This window comes from Pleurodeles waltl, chromosome 6 (genome assembly GCF_031143425.1).
Source record: "Pleurodeles waltl isolate 20211129_DDA chromosome 6, aPleWal1.hap1.20221129, whole genome shotgun sequence".
In the NCBI taxonomy this organism is placed as follows: Eukaryota; Metazoa; Chordata; class Amphibia; order Caudata; family Salamandridae; genus Pleurodeles; species Pleurodeles waltl.
In genome coordinates this window covers 78609922-78617262 of record NC_090445.1, presented here as the reverse complement: position 1 = coordinate 78617262, position 7341 = coordinate 78609922, and the positions used below count along the sequence as shown (strand labels likewise).

At 52.1% G+C, this 7341-nt stretch overlaps 3 non-coding genes across 3 annotated transcripts; all 3 read right to left on the bottom strand.

Annotated features, from left to right (window-relative positions):
- Positions 1-3661: 3661 nt before the first annotated feature.
- TRNAK-CUU (transfer RNA lysine (anticodon CUU)) lies at positions 3662-3734 on the bottom strand. The gene has a single exon. It is a non-coding gene; the product is annotated as a tRNA-Lys (tRNA).
- Positions 3735-5291: 1557 nt separating this feature from the next.
- Positions 5292-5364, bottom strand: TRNAK-CUU (transfer RNA lysine (anticodon CUU)). The gene has a single exon. It is a non-coding gene; the product is annotated as a tRNA-Lys (tRNA).
- A 1558-nt stretch (positions 5365-6922) lies between these two features.
- Positions 6923-6995, bottom strand: TRNAK-CUU (transfer RNA lysine (anticodon CUU)). Its single transcript has one exon. It is a non-coding gene; the product is annotated as a tRNA-Lys (tRNA).
- Between the last annotated feature and the right edge of the window lie 346 nt (positions 6996-7341).

Genomic DNA, 7341 nt, shown 5'->3' with positions numbered 1-7341 from the left:
GCGCCACATTCAAGAGCAGTATCTTCCCCAGTCCCGTGGTCAAATTCCGCTGCTGACATAAAGTAGTTTTCACACCTATTTTAATCATAACACCAGCGGGGATGAGACTTTAAACTCCTCTTTTTGAAAGGATGGGGGGGGACAGGACGGACCGGAGCGGACTCCGAGCTCGCTGTAAGCACAGGCGGCTCAGGCTAGGAAAGGGCGCAGGAAAGGCTCGGCCTAGGACCACTCCCAGCGGCGCCTTCCAGGGCGGGAAGTGCTGCGTTGTGTGGAGTCCTGTGGGAATCGTGAGGCAAACTGCAGGAAGTGTGTGTGTGTAGTTTTAAGCCTCAGCGAAATATCTGAAAAAGGTGAGAGTTAATGTTAAACCCGAAAATGGAGAAGCCTTTAAAAAGCATCACGCCCAACGTGGGGCTCGAACCCACGACCCTGAGATTAAGAGTCTCATGCTCTACCAACTGAGCTAGCCGGGATGCTATGCTTATGTCATTTCACACACCCTCTGTGTGTTCTTTGTGAGGAAGTAGTGTGTGGTTATCCCAGGAGGCCCCTTTGTTTCATTTTCTCTGCTGCTGACTCGACACAGGCACCTTTCTCTTTCTCCATCTCTCGCTCTACCCCAGTCTTATGTCCCCATCAGTCTCTCTGGAGCTCACTCTGGTACATACATGCAAATGTCCTCTCAACCTGTCTCTGGGCACATACTTAAATGTCCAGTATAGAACAGTGTGAACTCTCCCTGTTTCGCGAGGTGGCAGTCAGCCTCCAGAGCCGTGTTCTGGAGGTTGCCGGAATGGCCGAGCGGTGTAAGGTGCCACATTCAAGAGCAGTATCTTCCCCAGTCCCGTGGTCAAATTCCGCTGCTGACATAAAGTCGTTTTCATACCTACTTTAATCATAACACCAGCGGGGATGAGACCTTAAACTCCTCTTTTTGAAAGGATGGGGGGGACAGGACGGACCGGAGCGGTCTCCGTGCTCGCTGTAAGCACGGGCGGCTCAGGCTAGGAAAGGGGGCAGGAAAGGCTCGGCCTAGGACCGTTCCCTGCGGCGCCTCCCAGGGCGGGAAGTGCTGCGTTGTGTGGAGTCCTGTGGGAATCGTGAGGCAAACTGCAGGATGTGTGTGTGTGAAGTTTTAAGCCTCAGCGAAATATCTGAAAAAGGTGAGAGTTAATGTTAAACCCGAAAATGGAGAAGCCTTTAAAAAGAATCACGCCCAACATGGGGCTCGAACCCACGGCCCTGAGATTAAGAGTCTCATGCGCTACCGACTGAGCTAGCCGGGCTGCTGTGCCTATGTGATTTCACACACCCTCTGTGTGTTCTTTGTGAGGAAGTAGTGTGTGGTTATCCCAGGAGGCCCCTTTGTTTCATTTTCTCTGCTGCTGACTCGACACATGCACCTTTCTCTTTCTCCATCTCTCGCTCTACCCCAGTCTTATGTCCCCATCAGTCTCTCTGGAGCTCACTCTGGTACATACATGCATCTGTCCTCTCAACCTGTCTCTGGGCACATGCTTAAATGTCCAGTAGAGAACAGTGTGAACTCTCCCTGTTTCGAGAGGTGGCAGTCAGCCTCCAGAGCCGTGTTCCGGAGGATGCCGGAATGGCCGAGTGGTGTAAGGTGCCACATTCAAGAGCAGTATCTTCCCCAGTCCTGTGGTCAAATCCCGCTGCTGACGTAAAGTAGTTTTCATACCTACTTTAATCATAACACCAGCGGGGATGACACATTAAACTCCTCTTTTTGAAAGGATGGGGGGGGACAGGACGGACCGGAGCGGACTCCGACCTCGCTGTAAGCACGGGCGGCTCAGGCTAGGAAAGGGCGCAGGAAAGACTCGGCCTAGGACCGCTCCCAGCGGCGCCTCTCAGCGCGGGAAGTGCTGCGTTGTGTGGAGTCCTGTGGGAATCGTGAGGCAAACTGCAGGATGTGTGTGTGTGTAGTTTTAAGCCTCAGCGAAATATCTGAAAAAGGTGAGAGTTAATGTTAAACCCGAAAATGGAGAAGCCTTTAAAAAGCATCACGCCCAACGTGGGGCTCGAATCCACGACCCTGAGATTAAGAGTCTCATGCTCTACCGACTGAGCGAGTCGGGCTGCTGTGCCTATGTCATTTCACACACCCTCTGTGTGTTCTTTGTGAGGAAATAGTGTGTGGTTATCCCAGGAGGCCCCTTTGTTTCATTTTCTCTGCTGCTGACTCGACACAGGCACCTTTTTCTTTCTCCATCTCTCGCTCTACCCCAGTCTTATGTCCCCATCAGTCTCTCTGGAGCTCACTCTGGTACATACATGCATCTGTCCTCTCAACCTGTCTCTGGGCACATACTTAAATGTCCAGTAGAGAAGATTGTGAACTCTCCCAGTTTCGCGAGTTGGCAGTCAGCCTCCAGAGCTGTGTTCCGGATGCTGCCGGAATGGCCGAGTGGTGTAAGGCGCCACATTCAAGAGCAGTATCTTCCCCAGTCCTGTGATCAAATACCGCTGCAGACATAAAGTAGTTTTCATACCTACTTTAATCATAACACCAGCGGGGATGAGACCTTAAACTCCTCTTTTTGATAGGATGGGGGGGGACAGGATGGACCGGAGCGGACTCCGAGCTCGCTGTAAGCACGGGCGGCTCAGGCTAGGAAAGGGCGCAGGAAAGGCTCGGCCTAGGACCGCTCCCAGCGGCGCCTCCCAGGGCGGGAAGTGCTGCGTTGTGTGGAGTCCTGTGGGAATCGTGAGGCAAACTGCAGGATGTGTGTGTCTGTGTAGTTTTAAGCCTCAGCGAAATATCTGAAAAAGGTGAGAGTTAATGTTAAACCCGAAAATGGAGAAGCCTTTAGAAAGCATCACGCCCAACATGGGGCTCAAACCCACGACTCTGAGATTAAGAGTCTCATACGCTACCGACTGAGCTAGCCAGGCTGCTGTGCCTATGTCGTTTCACACACCCTCTGTGTGTTCTTTGTGAGGAAGTAGTGTGTGGTTATCCGAGGAGGCCCCTTTGTTTCATTTTCTCTGCTGCTGACTCAACACAGGCACCTTTCCCTTTCTCCATCTCTCGCTCTACTCCAGTCTTATGTCCCCATCAGTCTCTCTGGAGCTCACTGTGGTACATTCATGCATCTGTCCTCTCAACCTGTCTCTAGGCACATACTTAAATGTCCAGTAGAGAACAGTGTGAACTCTCCCTGTTTCGCGAGTTGGCAGTCAGCCTCCAGAGCTGTGTTCCGGATGCTGCCGGAATGGCCGAGTGGTGTAAGGCGCCACATTCAAGAGCAGTATCTTCCCCAGTCCTGTGATCAAATACCGCTGCAGACATAAAGTAGTTTTCATACCTACTTTAATCATAACTCCAGCGGGGATGAGACCTTAAACTCCTCTTTTTGAAAGGATGGGGGGGGGACAGGACAGACCGGAGCGGACTTCGAGCTCGCTGTAAGCACGGGCGGCTCAGGCTAGGAAAGGGCGCAGGAAAGGCTCGGCCTAGGACCACTCCCAGCGGCGCCTCCCAGGGCGGGAAGTGCTGCGTTGTGTGGAGTCCTGTGGGAATCGTGAGGCAAACTGCAGGATGTGTGTGTGTGTAGTTTTAAGCCTCAGCGAAATATCTGAAAAAGGTGAGAGTTAATGTTAAACCCGAAAATGGAGAAGCCTTTAAAAAGCATCACGCCCAACATGGGGCTCGAACCCACGACCCTGAGATTAAGAGTCTCATGCTCTACCGACTGAGCTAGTCGGGCTGCTGTGCCTATGTCGATTCACACACCCTCTGTGTGTTCTTTGTGAGGAAGTAGTGTGTGGTTATCCCAGGAGGCCCCTTTGTTTCATTTTCTCTGCTGCTGACTCGACACTGGCACCTTTCTCTTTCTCGATCTCTCGCTCTACCCCAGTCTTATGTCCCCATCAGTCTCTCTGGAGCTCACTCTGGTACATACATGCATCTGTCCTCTCAACCTGTCTCTGGGCACATACTTAAATGTCCAGTAGAGAAGATTGTGAACTCTCCCTGTTTCGCGAGGTGACAGTCAGCCTCCAGAGCTGTGTTCCGGATGCTGCCGGAATGGCCGTGCGTTGTAAGGCGCCACATTCAAGAGCAGTATCTTCCCCAGTCCTGTGATCAAATACCGCTGCAGACATAAAGTAGTTTTCATACCTACTTTAATCATAACACCAGCGGGGATGAGACCTTAAACTCCTCTTTTTGATAGGATGGGGGGGGGACAGGACGGACCGGAGCGGACTCCGAGCTCGCTGTAAGCACGGGCGGCTCAGGCTAGGAAAGGGCGCAGGAAAGGCTCGGCCTAGGACCGCTCCCAGTGGCGCCTCCCAGGGCAGGAAGTGCTGCGTTGTGTGGAGTCCTGTGGGAATCGTGAGGCAAACTGCAGGATGTGTGTGTGTGTAGTTTTAAGCCTCAGCGAAATATCTGAAAAAGGTGAGAGTTAATGTTAAACCTGAAAATGGAGAAGCCTTTAAAAAGCATCACACCCAACATGGGGCTCGAACCCACGACTCTGAGATGAAGAGTCTCATTCTCTACCAACTGAGGTAGCCGGGCTGCTGCGCCTATGTCGTTTCACACACCCTCTGTGTGTTCTTTGTGAGGAAGTAGTGTGTGGTTATCCGAGGAGGCCCCTTTGTTTCATTTTCTCTGCTGCTGACTCAACACAGGCACCTTTCCCTTTCTCCATCTCTCGCTCTACTCCAGTCTTATGTCCCCATCAGTCTCTCTGGAGCTCACTGTGGTACATTCATGCATCTGTCCTCTCAACCTGTCTCTAGGCACATACTTAAATGTCCAGTAGAGAACAGTGTGAACTCTCCCTGTTTCGCGAGTTGGCAGTCAGCCTCCAGAGCTGTGTCTTGGATGCTGCCGGAATGGCCGAGTGGTGTAAGGCGCCACATTCAAGAGCAGTATCTTCCCCAGTCCTGTGATCAAATACCGCTGCAGACATAAAGTAGTTTTCATACCTACTATAATCATAACACCAGCGGGGATGAGACCTTAAACTCCTCTTTTTGAAAGGATGGTGGGGGGACAGGACAGACCGGAGCGGACTTCGAGCTCGCTGTAAGCACGGGCGGCTCAGGCTAGGAAAGGGCGCAGGAAAGGCTCGGCCTAGGACCTCTCCCAGCGGCGCCTCCCAGGGCGGGAAGTGCTGCGTTGTGTGGAGTCCTGTGGGAATCGTGAGGCAAACTGCAGGATGTGTGTGTGTGTAGTTTTAAGCCTCAGCGAAATATCTGAAAAAGGTGAGAGTTAATGTTAAACCCGAAAATGGAGAAGCCTTTAAAAAGCATCACGCCCAACATGGGGCTCGAACCCACGACCCTGAGATTAAGAGTCTCATGCTCTACCGACTGAGCTAGTCGGGCTGCTGTGCCTATGTCAATTCACACACCCTCTGTGTGTTCTTTGTGAGGAAGTAGTGTGTGGTTATCCCAGGAGGCCCCTTTGTTTCATTTTCTCTGCTGCTGACTCGACACTGGCACCTTTCTCTTTCTCGATCTCTCGCTCTACCCCAGTCTTATGTCCCCATCAGTCTCTCTGGAGCTCACTCTGGTACATACATGCATCTGTCCTCTCAACCTGTCTCTGGGCACATACTTAAATGTCCAGTAGAGAAGATTGTGAACTCTCCCTGTTTCGCGAGGTGACAGTCAGCCTCCAGAGCTGTGTTCCGGATGCTGCAGGAATGGCCGTGCGTTGTAAGGCGCCACATTCAAGAGCAGTATCTTCCCCAGTCCTGTGATCAAATACCGCTGCAGACATAAAGTAGTTTTCATACCTACTTTAATCATAACACCAGCGGGGATGAGACCTTAAACTCCTCTTTTTGATAGGATGGGGGGGGGACAGGACGGACCGGAGCGGACTCCGAGCTCGCTGTAAGCACGGGCGGCTCAGGCTAGGAAAGGGCGCAGGAAAGGCTCGGCCTAGGACCGCTCCCAGTGGCGCCTCCCAGGGCAGGAAGTGCTGCGTTGTGTGGAGTCCTGTGGGAATCGTGAGGCAAACTGCAGGATGTGTGTGTGTGTAGTTTTAAGCCTCAGCGAAATATCTGAAAAAGGTGAGAGTTAATGTTAAACCTGAAAATGGAGAAGCCTTTAAAAAGCATCACACCCAACATGGGGCTCGAACCCACGACTCTGAGATGAAGAGTCTCATTCTCTACCAACTGAGGTAGCCGGGCTGCTGCGCCTATGTCGTTTCACACACCCTCTGTGTGTTCTTTGTGAGGAAGTAGTGTGTGGTTATCCGAGGAGGCCCCTTTGTTTCATTTTCTCTGCTGCTGACTCAACACAGGCACCTTTCCCTTTCTCCATCTCTCGCTCTACTCCAGTCTTATGTCCCCATCAGTCTCTCTGGAGCTCACTGTGGTACATTCATGCATCTGTCCTCTCAACCTGTCTCTAGGCACATACTTAAATGTCCAGTAGAGAACAGTGTGAACTCTCCCTGTTTCGCGAGTTGGCAGTCAGCCTCCAGAGCTGTGTTCCGGATGCTGCCGGAATGGCCGAGTGGTGTAAGGCGCCACATTCAAGAGCAGTATCTTCCCCAGTCCTGTGATCAAATACCGCTGCAGACATAAAGTAGTTTTCATACCTACTTTAATCATAACACCAGCGGGGATGAGACCTTAAACTCCTCTTTTTGAAAGGATGGGGGGGGGGACAGGACAGACCGGAGCGGACTTCGAGCTCGCTGTAAGCACGGGCGGCTCAGGCTAGGAAAGGGCGCAGGAAAGGCTCGGCCTAGGACCTCTCCCAGCGGCGCCTCCCAGGGCGGGAAGTGCTGCGTTGTGTGGAGTCCTGTGGGAATCGTGAGGCAAACTGCAGGATGTGTGTGTGTGTAGTTTTAAGCCTCAGCGAAATATCTGAAAAAGGTGAGAGTTAATGTTAAACCCGAAAATGGAGAAGCCTTTAAAAAGCATCACGCCCAACATGGGGCTCGAACCCACGACCCTGAGATTAAGAGTCTCATGCTCTACCGACTGAGCTAGTCGGGCTGCTGTGCCTATGTCAATTCACACACCCTCTGTGTGTTCTTTGTGAGGAAGTAGTGTGTGGTTATCCCAGGAGGCCCCTTTGTTTCATTTTCTCTGCTGCTGACTCGACACTGGCACCTTTCTCTTTCTCGATCTCTCGCTCTACCCCAGTCTTATGTCCCCATCAGTCTCTCTGGAGCTCACTCTGGTACATACATGCATCTGTCCTCTCAACCTGTCTCTGGGCACATACTTAAATGTCCAGTAGAGAAGATTGTGAACTCTCCCTGTTTCGCGAGGTGACAGTCAGCCTCCAGAGCTGTGTTCCGGATGCTGCAGGAATGGCCGTGCGTTGTAAGGCGCCACA